Raw genomic sequence first — 18,033 nt, forward strand, 5'->3', positions numbered from 1 at the left:
CATTTAGAAAATGTTTGAATTATAAGCATCAACTTGTATGTTGTGCCACTTACAATGATCTGTTCTACCAATTGGTCCACAATGACTGCTGTAATGCTGGGAGCATGGATCATCTGAATGGCTTTGTTTCTTTGTTTCTGAAGAGACAATTCATAAATCGTAAATCGAACACCATTGACCCCACCTACGAAAGACTGGCTCATCATTCTTTAGCAAAGCAACCCCTATTATTGTCCATTGTTTTTCTACATGTTGCTCATGTGTTAGCTAGCTTTAGTTACGTGTTAGTTTAATATTTCACATCGAGTCGAGTAGATGTTCACTTTCACAGTTGAGCTATTGCTAATTGTCTTGTACAAAACATAACTAATCTTCCTGAAAGAATTCTTAGTATGGTTCATTCATTCACTATATATCAATAACTATTTCTAGAATTGTCGTTACTGATAAAAATTCACAAAAATGGTCAACGCCAAATTAATAGAAGCAAATTTCAAGTGTGTCAAGTCCACTTTCAATAGCATGTGAGTGAATTTATCCTACCAAAACCATCTCTTCAGAATCAATGCCCATGCAAAATATAACTAATATCTCAGAATATAATTCACATCATTTTACCAAGAATTTCATGTACTAAAAATCATTTATAAGAAATGATTTAAAACACAATTAAAAAAGTTGTATTATTTCATTTTCGTTAAACTAGTATATAACACAAAAATAAGGTAAAAATATATGGAAAACACACATTTTTTTTACAATGAGAATAATAGTAACCTAATACGACATTATAATTTCATAATAAGTTAACAACGGATAATGATGATCCCCGTGCATCAAACATGCCTAAGACAAAACTATGTTCGCCAAAGGTGCGTATTTGAGAATGTGATCACATTTGGATGCAAGTTTCCTTACACAAATGAAATCATATGTGTTCATGATACAACTTTATAAAATTCTAGCCTGCACATGGGGCGGGCCACTATGCTAGTACAGTGAAAAGCACAAACATACATAAGTAATTGGAAAGCAATAACACTAATTACCTTCGATACTTGGGTTCCTTATTATATAGTAGTTTGGCACTGATCCCTCTCTTTGAATAATAGTGACAATGCTAATGTCAACCACAACTTACTCCTTAAATCTCAAGTATAGGTTACAATCTTTTCTCGAGTATTTTTCATCTCCAACATAAATAGTCAATGCATATTTGGTGCTTTTAGAGAAATAAATACGGCATACTCTTTCCATCATTCAGACTTGAAGATCATGTCTTTTTTCAATGAAAAAATAGTGCACAATTTCTTTACTAGTAGCGCGCTATAGCATACAAGGAGAGGCCACACTAAAGTTTGGCAATTTTTCTTATGGTGGGGCTATTCATGAAATAGCACGCTATATTGCGCTAAAACAGTATAGCTTGTAGTGTGATGTTTTATTGGCAGCCCATTAGCCCAAAGACACAAATCTAACCAAGCCCAAATAGGTAAAATAGCCAATCCCCCATCCGACCAAGCGCTACTAGTACCCAACTCTCTACTTTATTCTCAACCCAACCACGCAGTCATGTGCGCCGACGGCGGCTTCTTCTTCCTCCTGTTTGGCCCGTCTTCTTCTATTCCTCGCTGGTCTTCCACTGTTCTCCGCCGGTCTTCCCCCGTTTGCGGCGGCATGATGTCGCCGCCAGCTGTGCCGTTGACAAGTGAGGCACCAGGCAAGTTCTTTGGGCTAGTAGGTTCATGATGTACGTGTTGGATCATGATGTTTGCTAGATCTTAGTTCCCAATTATGTTACAAGTTATCGATCTTAACTCCTAGCACTCGATTGATTGATCGTCGCTTTGTTAAATAGCTAGCTAGATGGAGTACTTCAATATCCCGCAATGAGAGGTTATTCTTTAGCAATGGAGATCCCGGCGGCACCTAATTCTAAATTTGTATATTTTTTCTATGTCGTTGCCTCATGGATTGTTGATGTTAGGCCACATTAAAGCTTTTTTAGTACTTTATTATTAAACTATATCATTTATTCTTGTTAAAATCCTTTAATTTTAGGCTATATGGCAGTACTTTGAAACACCATTTGTAAATAGCACGCTATACCATGTATAGCATCTGGAGGAGGCCACCTCTATTTCTCTTAACACGCTATTTTTTGTTGCTTTTTCGAAAGGCACAATCATTTATTGTTATGGCTGAATGCACACTGCTCACTCCCACAAACAATTCATCGTAGAACACGAGGCCCGTGCACAGATTCTTCTCCGCCTTTAGCTTCTATCTCTGGCAGTAAAATAAAATATCAGAAAATATGTAGCCTGGAACACAACATCAGCTCGCAGATGCTTCTCGGGGAAGTTCTGTAGGTAACTATGGCCTATACATTTCTCAGCAAAATAAAATATTGCAGGAGGATTATATACATAACGTAGCATAATTTACATGAACTAAAAACAACACATTATATTTTTAATGCACTGTCATCTTATTGTTCAGGTGATGTTATGAAGTCTGTCATTGGTTGCATATCTCCGTTTGCTTGTACAAGTCTATGGGATGGTGTGAACCAGCTTAACACTACTAAAGTGTCTGTTCTCGCCTTTTTTAGAGCGTAAATATGAACCATGGTTATGCTTTCAAGTGATATTTTTTGACATCAGTCTTATCGTTGATTTAGTATAATGTCTTCATTGTCATGTCTTAGAAAAGTAGTAGATTTTGTTTTGATAACAGACAACCATGTAAAAATGATTGTTGGCTTGGCTTACCAAATTGTTGTTTTGCTCTAATGTTTGTGTATTTTGATGAGTTAGGACAAATGTCAATATTGACAGATAATATAATATCTGAACCACAGTGAACATAATGTTTGTGTCAACCAAAATTAACCTTTTGAATTTATTATTACATGGCTTCTAGTTCCACTCTTCTTTGTAGATGGCCCATTATTAGCTGCAAGTCATATTAAACTGATGATGATTTTTAGAACAATTAGTTCCTGTGCAACATTTGATACGTCATATAATGGTCTTAATCAATGTTTTCTCATAATTCCTCGATGCAAAAACCACTAATGCTATGTTTAAATAGGGATTTTTTTTCCATAGGACACATTTTCCTTAGATAACCCATTTTCCATGTTGCTTTGAATTACTTGAAATAGTTTTAGGTAAAACTATGTCTATCATAGCTTGCCATAGAACTAGTTAAGGCTTGCTAGACATTTAACGGTTTATAAGTTATTAAAATATGAAATAATTAGGGGAGCCTCACACTAATATAATAAGATGATCCAAAGGTGTGATTGTGAAAATATACATTTATTTGTCCTCAGCGAAAAACAAGCATTTCAGCTCACTGCAGGATCAATATATACTGAAACATTTGTTCTTTTTGTCCAGGACACATCCAGTAATATTTTTTCAATCACTCGGTTGGATCATGTTATATTTTGGGTGTGTTTGTTCTTTTTTTCAGGATTTTAGAGAACTTTTACACCGTCGAAAACGTTAACTATGCCTGTCCGGAAATAATTTATTCTACGCTCCGGCCGTCCCACGGCAACGAAGCTGCCAACCAGATCCACCCCGCATGCAAACCAACCTCCTGTAGTAACTGGTGGTAAAAAGACCCATCAGTTTTACTACTGGAAACTAAGAGCATCTCCAGCCGTTGGCCCCCAGGCGGCGATTTTACGCGCCCCCGGGGGCGAGCCGGCGCTAAAATCGGCGCGGGGGCGAGCGGGCCGCTCGCCCCAGGGTAGCCCCAGACGCGTTTTTTTAAAATCTGAATTCGGCAAAGATCGGCTAATATACGGCAAACTTGGCATTCATATTCAACATGTTCGGCCTTTTACATAAATTATTGAAAAAAAGCATCTATGGGGCGAAGAAGTTGATCAGTGCGGCGAAGTCGCCGACATCGCCGTCGTCCTCGTCGTCGGCGGCGGCCTTCTCCTTCTTGATGGCGCGGCCGCCCCTGCTGGACCCCTGCCCGGCGTCTCCATGGCGGACCGGTGGTGGCGGCGCGTCGTCGTCATCGTCGCTGTCGTCGAGGACGACGATGCCTCCCTCGTCCCGGCCACGGCGACGAGCTTCGAACCGCACTAAGGCGGCGCACTGGCGCTCCCTCTCCGTCTGCAACCAGTCGTCGCGCGCCCATTTAAGGGCTGCTTCGTCGTCGAGCGCCTCCTCCTTGACATCGCCGCCGAGCCCGGGCTCCGTCTTCACGACGCGGAGCCCTGGCTCCGGCTTGACGGCGGCGAGCCCCGGCTCCGTCTTCGGCTTGAGAAACGCGGAGGTGCTGAGGAGGAGGCACGCCGGCCACCCTTGTTGATGACGATGCCGGCGCTGCGGGTGCGCCAGCCGAGCGACGTCTCCGCGGCGGGCTCTGCCTTGATGCCGAAGAGCGCCGACGAGCCGGGGGAGTGGAAGGAGGAGCGGGAGGAGGAGCGGGAGGAGGAGGAAAAGTGGGAGGAGGAGGAGACGGCGAACCTCCTAGGCACCTACGGTCTGGCGCTCCAGCGGGGCCGGGGCCGGCATGACCGCCGCGGCAGGGTACGCCAGTGGCAGGTTGTTGTCGCCCTCGAGGTGTGCTATCACCTCGTGCAGGGTGCAGCCGGGGACGCCCCACCAGACGCGTCGCCCATCGCTGTTTTTTAGGCCACCGACCACCGGCGCCCCGTTCGTGGACGCCAGCCGTTGTGCCTGCCGCCGCTGGAAGTAGCCCGCCCACGCCGCGTGGTTTTCGGTCGCGTACTGGGGAGGGCATGCTGCTCCTCCGACAAGGACGACCGCATGCGGTTGACCTCGGCGGAGAAGAGGCCGGGGCGCGCGTCGACGTCGGGCACCGGGGGGATGGGGACGCCGCTGTTGCTGAGCTTCCACCCCGTCGGCCCGGCGCACATGTCCGGCGGCCGCGGGATGTTCGCCTCGAAGAGAAGCCACGACTCGCACTCCTGGAGCGTGCGGCGGCCGAAGCCGTTGCCGCCTCGGCGTCGCCGGGGAAGCGTTCGGGCAAGGAAGAAGGGGAAGGGGAGGGAAGGGGAGAGCGGCAGAGCTCGGCGACGGAAGGGAGGGACGGTGGCTGGTTTGGGCTCGGCGGAATCGGGCTGGTGTGGCCAGCGGCGAGGGAAGCCTCTGTTTATATAGCCCCAGGCCGTGTGAACGCGTGGCGGAAGGGGAGGCGTCGCCGTGCCAGCCAGCCCGCCATTGATTCTCCGCGGGAAACCGAGGCGTTCGGGGGGAAGACGAGGCGCGTGCCGCTGACTCGGCGGGCCCGCCGCGCATTCGCGCCAAAACCCCTCGCCCCGGCGCCTCCGAGTGCCCCAGCGTGCCGGGTTCGGCCTGGGGCCGCCGGTGCCGATTTCGGCCCAAGCCGGCGAGAAACGGGTTCCTGGGGGCGCGACTGGGTTGATTTTTGGGCGCCGGTGCGGTAAAAACGCCTGTGGAGGGCCTGTTGGGGCTGCGGCTGGAGATGCTCTAGGTGTATTACGATCAAACCTAAACCCAGAGTTAAGTTTTAAAAGTGTCTAGCACACTTACCATCAAGTTTAATTCCGGATTAAGTAGTAAACGAATTTAGTATTTTTTTTACTACAGAACAACAAGCATATTACAGAATGAATAAAACAATTAGCCAATGGGTTTGCTAGGCTGTCCGCACGTACACCAGAGCACTGAATAGCACCTGCATATGTAGGAAAAAGATTATTACTTTTTACTACATGTTACATAGGACTTTATGACCGATAGTTCGCACAAGCTTTCACAGTAAAGAAATAAATAAGTTTTACTATATGTTACATGAGAGATTACTATCAATTTACGACCATGCACCTGAGTAATGAAGTTAACACTTTTTATTACATGTCACACGGGCTATTACTATCAATAGATGACCATGCATCTATAGTAATGAAGTTAACACTGTTTACTACATGCCGCATAGGCTATTACGACCAAATGTATAGAGGAGCACGAGGATGGGCGCATGTTTTCTAGTTGATTGGGTGCACCATACGGTCGAAGTGCAGAATAAGGATTTTGCGCTCGGGCGCAGATTAGCGCCACCATATAGTAAAAGTAGAATATATATATCATGGATGACGGTGTAACTCAGATGACACTATTCACACTAAAATTTTGTTGTCTCTTGGGGGTACATCTGGACCACTCTCTTGATCTCTACTACAGCTTAGATAAATAAGCGTGGAGCTTTAATTTGGTCCAAACTCGTACACAAACCCCACACATAGACTCAAACCAACACTCCCCCTCAACTTCTCAAAAAAAAAAACACTCCCCCTCAAATGGGCGATAAGTATCTATCATTACCATCTTGTTACAAGCTAAATTATATTACTTGAGTCCTAACCCTTAGTTAGACAGTGTACTACTTGATTCTCCAGGCTTATGTGATTTAATTCTACTAACAAACATTCATGTGCGTTGCAACCGGAGAAAAAAATGCCCCTAGACCAGTAAGCATGGCTCAAGACTCCCACGGGCCTACATCCTCTACTTCAATATGGCGCCCTACCCGTGTCACTGCTTATCCTTCTTTTCACCCTCACTAATAGTGAGCGTGGTGTCCACCCCAATATGTTTGATGGTCAATCCCAAGGCAATGATCTCGGCCACCGCCTGGCTCACCTTCATTGAACCGCACCAGTGAAAAAGAATGTTTGGAACATCTTTCAATTTGTTAAAATACTAGCTTAAATATCATGGAGCACTGAGCAAAAAAAATTGCACGTTGAACTATTAGCCACAGTAGTTGCTTCTCAATTGATGTGGCTTCCTTCTATTTGTGTCTTGGGTATGAGTGAAAAAATATTCACTCTCAAAAGACAACGAATAAATTAGAGCAAATAAGAGAGTATTATTAAAATTGCATGCACGCCTTATATACTCAAATGAGGCTGAAGAAGCAATATGCCCTTTAGTCATATACGCACAAAGGGATCGAGACATTTAGAAAATGTTTGAATTATAAGCATCAACTTGTATGTTGTGCCACTTACAATGATCCATTCTACCAATTGGTCCACAATGAATTCACTAATGTTGGGAGCATGTATCATCTGAATGGCTTTGTTTCCTTGTTTCTGAAGAGAGAATTCCTAACTCGTAAATCGAACACCATTAACCCCACCTACGAAAGACTGGCTCATCATTCTTTAGGCACCCTTCCCTCTCTTTTCATTGTCCTCTAGCGATAGAACAAACACTGTGAGACGCAACCTAATCAACTATTAGATCTGCAGAATAAAACACACTGCATCATGCTTACTCAAGCACATGTAGGATGCATCAAAAGCCAATCGTGAACTTTTAGTTGAATTTTAAAATCATCAACGACAGATCAAAAGCAGATCATGAAATTAAAAAACCATCAATGAACTCCACCAATCCACCTCGTCGTTGGTTTGCCCACCTTGACCTCTTCGGCAAGAGGCCCGTGCCACAGACGCGATGGCGGCCTATAACCTCCTCCTTCTTGATAGGGCACAACCACTGGGAGCAATCTGAGCGAGATGATGGCGCCCTGATGTCGAACTACAGTAGCACGTCTCCACCATACTCACCGTGGACCCCTTCCATGAGGTGAGGCTTGCAAGCTTCCCAGTCTATCTCCTTCATCTCTGGCTAGTACCTCCACCGCAATGGAATCGTTGATTCCGGTGAAACCCTACTCGATTCCTCCTGCATACAGCCTCCTCAACACCTCTGACAGCCTCCTGGCCAGGCAGCACACACGATAGTATGCGTAGAGGCTCTAATCTTTATACCACACTTCTGGTGAAGCCTTACCCTACAACGGCGGCCGCAAGCGGCCATATACTGCAAATATACAACACTTAGGCCACACCTAAAAGCTTCCCTAAAATAGAACACTTTGCGCCACAAACGCTTCTCCAAAAGCTTCCCTAAAATAGAACACTCACAAAACGACAGCTCCAGTGTATTTTAGGGCACCAATTTTAGGCTGTTGTTGTAGATGAACATTTTCTGGTGCCCTAAAATTCACTTTTTTGAGCCTCGAATTTTACTCCAATTGCTTTTTTGCGCCCTATTATAGGGCTATGGCTGAAGATTCCATGAGTTTTTTTAGGGTTTTTGAATTGGCTTCTCAATTTTTGAATTTCCCCCATTGTCCAGTCTCACTAGAAAGCACAAAGAGCAAGGAACTATGTCTCCTCTCTTTTTCCCTATGAGATATTCTCTTTTCAGCTTACTTGAGCAAGAACAATTAACAACCAGGTTCAATGCAACTAGCACACCAAGGCCCTAAATCCACCACGCTGCTCTACCACAAACACCGGCCACACCTCCTACAAGAAGTTCTCATTTGCCTTCTTTCAGCAACCAGCAAAAAACTTCTCCTTCAATCCACTATAAGACAACAACATTAGCAGCCCAAAAACAGATTCAGGCAACACAGCTCTTCTCTGCTTCTTTGCTACAATACTCACTACACCAGCATCCCTACCTCCAGTGGATAGTATCTGTACATACATCACCCATCTCTCCTTTCACCACCACAGACCAACACCGCAGACCTACAGGTTCTTTTACTTGCACGCACTATCGACGGTCATCTCGGATGAGCTTTTGATTTCGAGCAACCAGCCAGCCACACATCCGCCTCTTGCTGCTACCCCCAACACCCACGACCTACAATTCTTGCACGATCCACAAGGAGGGGACCGGTCCCATGTTGCACACCAAAAGCTTCAGTACCAATTTGTTGTGCTGCCCCGCACTCCTGGCCACAAGCACCTCTTCTCTCTGCTCTAGTCCACCACCACCAAAGGTTCTCCCCCCTACTCTAGACCAGTTCCTCTGCTAAGGACTACGGATGTGCTGCAGCTTCTCCCATGAAATTTTCCCCTCACTCCAGAAGTTCCACTAGCACCAGAACCTCCCTTCACCCACAACTACGACTACGAGCACCAACTTTCCTCTCACCACAAGCAATGGCTTTAATTAGTTGTAACCTGGGTGTCATGCCATATTTTTCTTACAGGGACCATACCATGTTGTTTCTTGGGGGGAAATCGGTAACACTCTCTTGCTCTCTAGCTATAACCTACATGTATGAGTAGGGTGGGACTTGGGCCAGACCCATACAAACACCCCACACATACACTCAACCCAACATATATCCTTACTAGGATGTTGATTGGTAGAAGTTTGCACCGTGTTTCTAAGTTATGTAACTGTTTACTACTCAATCCAGTCAAATCTCCATTTCCTTACATAATAGGTGTTGAAGCCTTGAAGTTGTTGTGTAAGGCGTGAGATGATCTTGGTCCTTTAGGCATCACTTATCATAATTGCACAAGGAAAGCACATACATTTTCTATTGGTACTAATTAGTGGGGCATATCACTAGTGCAGAACCGGGCTTTAGTCCCGGTTCCTAATGGCCTTTAGTGCCGGTTCCGTAACCGGCACTAAAGGGCGGGGACTAAAGTTGCCCCCCCCCCCTTTAGTACCGGTTCGGCACGAACCGGCGCTAACGTGCCACCACGTGGTGCGAGGCAGGCCCAGGTGCGTGTAGGACATTAGTACTGGTTGGTAACACCAACCGGTACTAAATATCTGGGGGTGTTTTGGTTTTATTTTTTATTTTTCCTTTAATTTTGTGTTTTTAATTTAATTTAGTGATTGTTTTACATTATAATGAGTCGTTAAATCATTAGGTGAGGACTTGATCACTTAGGTGATCAAGTAATATATATGGATATGGCATATACTTGATCACTTAGCTAGGATCCACATGCATCCAGTCGAAACTAATCTGCGGTACTTTCACCTAATGATTTAACATATATACTTGATCACTTAGGTGATCAAGTAATATGGATAGCATATATACTTGATCACTTTGCTAGGATCCATCCAGTTGAAACTAATCTGCGGTTTCTTGCATAAAAGATATAATAACTCATATCATCATCATCATCATATTAATATAAAAACTCTTGCATCATATCATCACCAACAACAGTATACTAGCTAGCTGAAAATCATCATAGTCGTCATTACCACTATTTAATCATCATAGTCATTACCGCTATCTAATCACCACCAACACTAGCTTAAAGAAGAAACATTCACATGTACGAGAAGCAAAGATATCATTGAGTTCAACATGGTCATGATATTATAAGCGTTCATAACACCACAAAAGCAAATCACTCTTTGAGATTAAGTTCAGGACGAAGAACACGAACATGAGAGGACAAGTACTAAGATCATGAACTAGCTAAATCACTCCTACTGCTCTCTCTCAGGTAAAATAGCATAGAACATGTATAGCTCTCCTGATTCATCATATAGGAGCATGCAGATGAACATGTCTCCTAATCATGGGTTGCGGTTCTGCTTGCTGCCCCCTACTACTTCTCTGCGATCCTTAACAATTTTGCTCCAATCTTTCACTATTAAGCATTCCTCGCTTTTAGAAATCCTGAATGCACTCATGTGCAATGTAGGATATCTTGGTCGTAAGCTAACCATTGACATGCGACCTTTAGTTTCGATCCACTCAGGCACAACTGTCATCGGGAGTCCCTGTTGAAGAACATCGTATAGTAATTAATATACTTAGCAATGAAAGTTTAGCTTGCAAAATAACGTATGCAAAAGATGCACTGAGGACAAATAATAAAAATCTTACCATCTTTCCTAAATAGATGTGACCGTAGTTCAAAACGATCACTATTGGTCACACGTTTTGAGTACTAAGATTTTCAAATTCAGGAAAATAATTTGTCTTGACGACATCAAGATCCTCAAGCCATCAAACATAATGACTTATCTCCTCGTAGTTTAGTTCAGCCCCGGGACAGTGGACGGTCCTGTCTACTAAGCGCCGGACATGTTTGCTTGAATGGAAATAAGCTGTCCATAGAAATTAGTTGTCAACTATTTTTGAATAAACAATATCGAAGACATAAATATGGTTGAGAGACTCACATAATGGTAGAACTAGAGGCGTCTGCACATCGACCCAGATGTCTCTATTACCTTCAATATCATCTTCCGGACGAATATCAAAGGTGATAACCATATCAGGCTCAAATGCATAAGCCTTGCATAGTGCTTGCCAAGTTTTGCATTCAAAATAGGTGTATGTGTCTGCATTGTATAATTTGACGTTCAAAGTATAACCATGCTCGGTCTTCAAGTAAACTCTCTTTACCTCCATAGTTTCCATAGCACTGGAACCTATCTTATCCAAGACAAAAATTCTTGCATGGCAGGGGATGCGCTAGTAGAATAGTGAAAATTTAAAATATAAGTTGAAGCAAATGAAGCATAACTCATGCTTAATTACGAAAAAAGACTTGTCGTTGTGACTTACTGTATCCACTTCGAAGGTCTCATCTAGCTTGATGTTGAAGCGCCTATCATCAACAAGGAAATTTATGTCGCACAGGCCGCGCTGGTCTTCACAGTATTCGCACATAATGAAATCTTTTTCGTCGTCAAACGACATTTCCTATGTTCATATAGCTGAAACATTAAACACTTACTAGTTCTATTAATTCAACTAATTCAACTACTTTTATTAATTCAACTACTTCTATTAAATCAACTAATTCAACTAAGTATTTACTAAAAATAAACTAGTTCTATTAATTTTCTTACTAAAATAAAGTAGCTAGTTCTATATAGTAATATGTTAATTAGATCATCAAATCTCATATACCTAAATTTTCTTACTAAAAATAAACTAGTTCTATTAATTCAACTAGTTCAACTAAGCATTTACTAAAAATAAACTAGTTATATTAATTCATCTAGTTTAAATCTAATATACCTAATTCATCTAACATTAACATTCTAACATTCTTATCTATGTAATTCATCTAATTATATCATCTAATTAACAATTTGACATGCATTAATCTAAACAACAGAAAACAGAAAATAAGTAAAAAAAATGTGTGTGTGTGTGTGTCTCTGTGTGTGTGTGCAGTGTGTGTGTGTGTATGTGTGTGTGTACGTGTACGAGAGCGAGGGGCGGCAGCGTACGTGCGGCGGCGAGATGGCGACGCGACGGGGGCGGCGTGACGAGCGGCGGGCCGGAGGCGACGGCGCGACGGGCCGCGGGCGGTGGGCCGGGGCGACGGCGCAAGACGGCAACGTACGGCCGGGGCGGCGGCGCGAGACGGCGACGACGGGCGGCGGGGGCGACTGCGCGCGGCGGGGCGGCGAGGGGCGCGAGATGGGCGACGGCGCGGCGGCGGCGGCGATGTCGCGCGAAGCAGTTGAAGAAGTGGGGAGATGAAACTGAATTTTTCGTAAGTGCTATATATAGAAGGGGCCTTTAGTACCGTTTGGAGCCACCAACCGGTACTAAAGGCCAATTTTGGCCAGGCCAAGAGGCGGGAAACGGCCACCTTTAGTACCGGTTCGTGGCTCGAACCGGTACTAAAGTCCACCCTTTAGTACCGGTTGGAGCCACAAACAGGTACTAAAGGTGCACGCTGCGGTGCACAAAGTTTTTTTTGCTGTATTTAGTTTCTTTGTGAATATTTTTGCTTTAGGTACAAATAATTACAAACTTTCTGTTATTTCTAGTAGTTTTCAAATTTGAATAGTTTAAATTTTGTAGTGCCAATTTTCAACATTTTCAGAGTTCATTTTGTTGTGATTTTCAATTTCACGGTCATACAGCTCTCTAAACAAATCGGTAAATGAATGAAAAACAGCAAATGATGTCAGAACGTGATGAAAATTGATGACGTCGCTTTGAATGCTGCATACGGAACGCAAAAAAGTCTGGAGTTTAAATTAGTTGAAAAAATGAAGTGCCCGTGTAACCGACGAGTTCTCGTCCGAAACCCTGATACTCCGAAAAAGATTGTCCAGTTTGTACACGAAGTGCATTCAATTTTTGTCGTAACCCTCTTTACTCTTTTGCACATGCTATGTGGGTGAAATGATGATACCATGCCAAGTTTCAACATTTTCAGAGTTCATTTTGTAGTGATTTTCAATTTCACGGCCATTTAGCTCTCTAAACAAATCAGTAAATGAATGAAAAACGACAAATGATGTCAGAACGGGTTGAAAATTGATGACGTCGCTTTGAATGCTGCATACCGAACGCAAAAAAAGTCTGGAGTTTAAATAACATTAAAAAAATGAAGTGCCTGTGTAACAGACGAGTTCTCGTCTGAAACCCTGATACTCCGAAAGAGATTGTCCAGTTTGTACACGAAGTGCGTTCAGTTTTTGCCGTAACCCTCTCTACTCTTTTGCACATGCTATGTGGGTGAAATGATGATACCATGCCAAATTTCAACATTTTAAGAGTTCATTTTGTAGTGATTTTCAATTTCACGGGCATTTAGCTCTCTAAACAAATCGGAAAATGAATGAAAAACAGCCAGAACGTGATGAAAATTGATGACGTTGCTTTGAATGCTGCATACGGAACGCAAAAAAAATCTGGACAATCTGAATTGTCAACATGAGTGAGTGGAGAGAGTGAGGGCGTAAACATGTAAAAATATACATAAAAAATACATTGATTATCAATGATCTTTTTGTGTACAATCTGAATTGTCAACATGAGTCCTCAACGGTTTACAAACCGGTGAAGACTCATAATGCGACCACAAATTCTACACATAGAGTTCAAAGAAGACCAAGTGCTTGTGATAGTTTGAGAAGTAACATATTTAAAGTGGTAAAAATCCTGCTAGGGGAGCGAGCTGGGACTAAAAACAGCCTGCCACAACCTCTTTACTACCGGTTCATGCACGAACCGGTATTAAAGGGGCTTGCCGGGCCCCAGCCTGACAACATCTAGCCACTGCTTCTTTAGTACAGGTTCGTGTCACAAACCGGTACTAAAGGTTCGCTCCGAACCGGTACTAAAGATCTCCTCCCGCCTAGCCGTTTGAACCGGCACTAATGGTCACATTAGTGCCGGCTCAAATTCAAACCGGGACTAATGTGTCTCACATTTGACCCTTTTTCTACTAGTATATTGTCCAAAAAGGATTTGATAGTGAGAGGCCAATGAGGTCAAAACATGTCAAACTCCAACAAAATGAGTATTTTGTCTTATTATTGTATGAAATATAGAGGTTATTAACATGGTAATTATTTCGGGATTGAAACATTTCATTGTTGCAACATCTCCACTACATATGATTCTATTCTTTTTGTATGTAACATGAGTTTGCATATATATTAATGATTTTTTAGACTGGTCATCAAATAGTGTATATTTCCGTATGTATATGTGGACTTCTGTTCAAGTCTATTTTCCTTTTCCTGCTCAAATATCCGGTGTATCATTTTTTAGAGGGAAATAATGGGAAAGATCCTACTACGCTTCTAGAAATTATTTAGGTGGAAAATGTACAATGGAGGGAGGGTTGCCAGAGCTACCTTATAAAGGATCTAACCACTCTTGCATTCCCTCTTTGAGGCAAGGTTTTGCTCTATGTATCATTAGCAAAGTATTCTTTGAATATGCTAAAACATTCATGAATGGTAGGTGTGTTACCATCAAATATGATCATGCTATTGTGATTCCATTAGCTCCAGCATACAGGAAACCGTCCCAAAGAAGCCTTTGTTTTGGTTCATGGTTTTACTTTCTTCTAACGTATACATGAGTTGCATGCCAAAATTCCACTCTTGGTTCAACATCCACCAAAAGTTTTGGCTAAAGTCACATCGAAAAGTAAGCGTGTTGCAGTCCTTCCTTAGAATATCTCTATTATAGATCGTGTCAAGTAAAAGCCAGAAAAGTGCCTATGTTTATGTTTACAATATGGCTTCCATATCCATGACATAGGGGTGGGAGAAGGATCATGATTGGTTATAGTCTTGTAAATTTTGTTTCTGTAAAAAAAGAACCTAGCCCATAGAGAGTTTCTAGGAGCAACATCATCAAAGTAGCTTAATTTATCGAGAATAATGACAAGGTTGTTGCATTGGGAGTAGGCCATGGATGATAGGGGTGAAACATATCATATATAGATTCATAGGTTAAGGCCTTCTAAATGGTGTTCTCCTCATCAATAGTAAAATAATGCAATTGGGTGGATTTAGACTGCATAGTATGATCAGACCATGTGTCCTACCAAAACCAAACAGCATCACATCTCCCAAAATCACATTTAGCCAAAGACTAAAATTGGTTCCATAGAGACATACAATCTATCGAACAAAAAGAGCAATGCCTACCAAAGTGTTGCGGGCAGACATGTCAGAGTAATGAGCTTCCAGGATGAAGTTCATCTAACGGATGTTCTTTTTGTCGAAGAATATGTATACTATGTATAGGAACTTCATCAGTAGAGCTGAATTCTGCACTCTCAGATGAAGTACCTCTACACCACATGACTTGGACCTACATGCAAGACCTCATTTGGCAAGACCTTTACCACCTAACAATATCTTTGCGTACATACAAGAACACATTTGTATCACTTTCTTACTGAAGGTCTGAAGCATAACTAAATTGATTGCTTTTTTCAAGTTAGAATTAATATGATTTGTCTTTGTACGACAACACATGCATGTCTTGAATTGACCAGATTTAATGATAATGTGATGTACATAGTATATTTATTTTTTCCAATGTAATCATAAAGTAGGATTATATTTGTTTCTTAGATTGAGAAGCAAATATTTTAGATTGAGAAACAAATATTTAGTTGTTTCGAATGGTGGACATTCGAATCATGTTGTTTCTGATTATTTCCATGTGTACTCTTTGCGGTGGGGTAAAAATTCAAGATATTATCCGTCTGAAAATCATAGAAACCAAAGGAATAGTGAAATGGGGGTATTTTAAAAAAATCCTCAAGGATCTTTGTCACTCTCAAAACCGGTCAATAATGGTAAGATCACTTTCTTACATTATAGAACATTCATCCTTGTTCTTATGATTTGACATTCTCCCCTTTCAGGATTATTTACTTTTGTGCTAAAATGAGTTTGAAATTGTATTTGATATACCTAGATAAATATGTATTTTGTAGCGTTAGTTTGCTTTCATCCTAAGTTTTAATTGTTACTGAAACATCACAGAAATAAACATGAACTTATTTTCTTGCAACCAATATCATATTAGGTGATTTCCCTATTGTTGAATGTCGAGTCTTTGAAAGACAGCTTAGAGGGAATGAAGCAGGTAAGATTGACACTTGATTTTTAATTTATTGTCTTTAGAAGGTATGGACATTCAGAATATTATGTTTAAGCTATTTATGACACCGATTCAGGTTGCAAAGATGTTAAAATTGAACAAAAGAATTGGTTTAGCAACAACAGAAGATGGTTCATATATTTATGTATGTCCTGGACACAAGGCAAAATATGGTTTCTGGAAAGGCGAGTCAACAATCGATACAAACCAAGACTCATTATTCGGTTTTGTTGTACGGGACCAAAAATCCCCAGTAAACACCATAGTTTTAAATAGCCGGCTATAGCGGAGCTATAGTCCGCTATAGCCTTTTCAGCAGGGTGCCGCTAAATGTTCACCTTCACAAATAGCCCGCTATAGCTTAATTGGAGGTCCGTCGCTATTTTCCATAGCCCACTATTTAAAACATTCTAAACACAAGCAAGGGAGAGATAAGTATTGCGAAAATACAAGAAATCGGGGGCACTCATGTGGAATCACAAGAAGTGATATGCAGTAAGCTTGTATTATCTATTAGTCCACATGCATGGAAGTCTTATTCTCTCGATGTCCTCCTCTAGTACTTGCTGATCATGGATGTCATCCTTCTCTTCTTTCAGATCAACAATCATACCATGTTCATCCTCTTCGTTCACCAGTAGATGATGGCATATATTTTCGGCGTCCTCCTCTGGTACTAGTAGAGCAAGGCCGGCTCATATTGTCCGTATCCTCCTCCTGGACTACTTGGTCACAACTTCCATGCTCGGCATCCTCCTCTTGGACTATCAGGTCAAGGATTACATCCTCGACATCCTCCTCAATCCTCATGCACCAGAATGTCAAGAAATCTTTCATCAGCTTCCTCCTTGTCCAAGAGGTCAAGGCTTCATTACCCATCGTGCTCATAATTTTGCACTAGAATATTTCAAGCCCTTAATAGACCATGGATACAACAACGGTATTTCTCCTGACCAACAACATTGGATGTTTAGCGAATGTCTTGAGACTGACTATGTTATTGCAGGTTCACAACACTTGAGGCCACCTACCGGTTCTGCTCCGGGTCATTTGTGGCATAGAATGTCGTGCCCAAGGTCCAAGAATAATCATCCTGGTTTTGAAAGATCAGAAGGCTTCTCTGGCTATAGCTCCACATATTACTCTAGATTCAAAAATGGGCTAGGTAGCACGCCTCCCAACTAAAGTCATTGATGAAATTGTAGCCTTGTCCCAAGAAACATTCTGAATGATTTGTGCTAGACTGGTGTATTCAGAATTACAAGGAAGACACCAGGACATGGGTTCTTGTTTCTATTTCCAATCGGGCCAATTACTCCCAATATCCATAGAACATAATTCCTGATGTGTAAAGTGATGCATATGACATTTCATTTAGTCTCCTGATAGGATGTTTGCTAGCACTAGTATGTTCCAACCTTCATTGCTACATGTATCTTCAGATTTGGTGATTGATGAGGTTATTATGTATCTTTCTCAACGAAAAAAATAGCGCGCTACAAAATATAACGAGGCCCTTCTCCAAATGCTACAAAAGTTATAGCGTGCTAATAGCGTGCTATATTTCAAAATAGCGTTTGCAAAAAAATTCAAATATATCTAGAAATAAAGTATTTATGCAACTAAATTTTTTGCTAGGAGCAAGTAATATATGCATAAGGGCCAAATCTAGGACATAAAAATTGTAAGTCTCAAACAGTTTCAAGATAGAAAGAGTGAGAAACGTAGTGGTCGTGGGTTGGTTTTGGCCTGCTGGGCCTGCTGGGCTGTGGTTGTTTAAATTTTGCATGGTCTGCACGTTAAAACGTGTAACGCTACAACGTTATAGCGTGT

The 18,033-nt window shown here is 42.1% G+C and overlaps 1 pseudogene; it reads left to right on the plus strand.

The window, feature by feature from the left end:
* Positions 1-2,431: 2,431 nt before the first annotated feature.
* Positions 2,432-17,717, plus strand: LOC109754028 (uncharacterized; annotated as a pseudogene).
* Positions 17,718-18,033: the final 316 nt, after the last annotated feature.

Source organism: Aegilops tauschii, chromosome 6 (genome assembly GCF_002575655.3).
Source record: "Aegilops tauschii subsp. strangulata cultivar AL8/78 chromosome 6, Aet v6.0, whole genome shotgun sequence".
NCBI classification, from domain to species: Eukaryota; Viridiplantae; Streptophyta; class Magnoliopsida; order Poales; family Poaceae; genus Aegilops; species Aegilops tauschii.